Source organism: Ambystoma mexicanum, chromosome 2p (assembly GCF_040938575.1).
Source record: "Ambystoma mexicanum isolate Mex_15411 chromosome 2p, UKY_AmexF1_1, whole genome shotgun sequence".
NCBI classification, from domain to species: domain Eukaryota; kingdom Metazoa; phylum Chordata; class Amphibia; order Caudata; family Ambystomatidae; genus Ambystoma; species Ambystoma mexicanum.
In genome coordinates, this window is record NC_090923.1 from 597995873 (window position 1) to 597998175 (window position 2303).

The following is a 2303-nucleotide window of genomic DNA, read 5'->3' on the forward strand; positions in this document are numbered from 1 at the left end:
GGGACCACCCAGGAGGAACCTGATCAGGCCCTCATGCATCATGGTGGTGTGTGACATACTACACAAGGCAGGCCTCACGTTGAACTACGAAAAGTGCAACATCAATAAAGACAAACTCAATGGTCGAAGTGTACGAAAAGAAGTAGTGGAACTATGTTCCCTACTGGCCTACAACGCTCCCCACAGACACCATCGCCGCGCCCCCTTCCATGCTCAATAAAACCCCCAAAACACATGTGCCTGCTCTTTCAGGAAATGTCCTGTGCAGTGCACTGAAAGTGCAAGTTTCAACTTCTTCCTAGACTTATTTTAAAAACAAAACCGTTCCGGAACGGTTTCTTTTTAAAATAAAAGTATAGGAACGGTAACACTTAATTAAAAGAAGTAGAGGAGCACCGCTCCCGCCCACTTTGACCACTGGGCAAACTGTGTTTTTATGGACACATCTTCTCTGGTCAAGGGATGCAATCTGATCCAGAGAAAGTGCGGACCATCTATGTACTGTCAGCACCTACGCAGTTAGCAGATGTCCAGTCATTCGTGGGCATGGCAGGTACTGTGTCAGGTAACTCCCAAGAAATGCCATCACCACAGAGCCGTTGAGAAGACTGCTACAGAAGGATGAGCCATTCCAGTATTCGCAAGAATGCCAGACAACCTTTCACACCATTAAGGCTGAACTCTTGAATGCCACCCATCTGGCCTATTTCAATCCATCCTAGCACACACTAATGTCGTTGTTGATGCTATCCCCGCGGAGCTGGTGTCTATACTCGCCCAACATGAAGTTTCTGGTGCTCCGGCCAGCTACATTGTGGCTCATGCCAGCCGGGCGCTATCCCAGACGGAATGTGCTTACTCCCAAGCTGAAAAAGAGAGCTTGGCCACTGTCTGGGCATGTGAGTACTATCACCATTTTGTCCACAAGCCGGGGGAGGCAACAACCAAGGTGACTACCTCTCACGGCACCCCGAGTTGCGCCAGTGACCGCCAAGGGAGGGTGACGCAGAGTACCTTTGCTACATCACGGGTCACACGCTCCCACCGGCATTTGTGATGGAGGAGTTAGCGAAATCCCCACAGGAGGACCAGTCCCTCATCATGGCAATCGAACTGACCAGCAATAACAAATGGAAAGACTACACACAGCGGCTACAACTACACCAGGGTGCAGAGAGGAAGGAGATGCAGCGTCTCGTCAAAGTCTGCACGGAACTGTCCGTGGCGGATCATGGAATACTGCTCAGAGGGTGCCGCATTGTGATACCAGCAGCCCTCAGGAGGGGCCTTGTGCTGGCGGCACATGAAGCACACTGGAGGGTGGAAGCCACCAACAAACTACTTAGACAGACTGTATGGTTCCCGTTCATGGATGACATGGCAGATGAGGCAGTCAGATAGAGCATGTCCAAAAGCGACCTGCCTCTCCCGCTGCAAGTGACTGAGATACCTGAGAGCGTGTGGCACAGGGTCGCAGTGGACTTCTACGGATCCCTTGAAACTGGAGACTACCTACTAATCATCATGGATGAATGCTCAAGGTTTCCCTTCATAAAGAGAACTACTTCTACTGCATTCACCCATGTTGTGAGGGTGATTGATGAGGTTTTTAGAGTGTGTGGATTCCCCACACAGTGAAAATAGACAATGGGTCGCCGTTCAATGGCCATGAGTTCCATGCCTTTGCCAAACATCTCGGGTTCATAAAACAAAGGATCCCAACGGAATGGCTGAACGAGTCATGACATCAATTAAAAAGATAATCCAGAAGGCCACGATCAAAGGGATGCCAGTACAGCAGGCACTGTGCAGGATGCTGCGGCAATACAGGAACACATCACACACGGCCACAGGTGTACCTCCTGTAGACTTTATGGTAGTCTACTGTGCAAGGACAAGGATGCCCCAAGCTGTGGCCCAGGGGTGGGAGAAGAGAGAGTAGAAAGGAGGCCGACATACGAGCGAGAGGGAGAGAGAGAGAGAGACACACACAAAAGACTGACGAGATGGTGGACCCACTGGAAGAGAGGGGTGAAGATGAAGGTTTTCAATGAAGCAGATGTACTAGTGAAACAGAGGGTGCAACGGAAGACCGACTCCAGATAAGAGACCACACCCTTAAAGGTGACAGAAGTAAAAGGGACGATGGTCACAGCCCAGAATGAGAGGAAAAAAAGAACCCTCAAAGCATTCTTCTTCAAACAACTTGTAGCCTTTGCGGAAGGAACGTCAGAAGAGGAACTCATGCTGACACAGAGTGACGAAAGAGCAACGGACAGAGTAGAAGGAACAGATCGACTGAC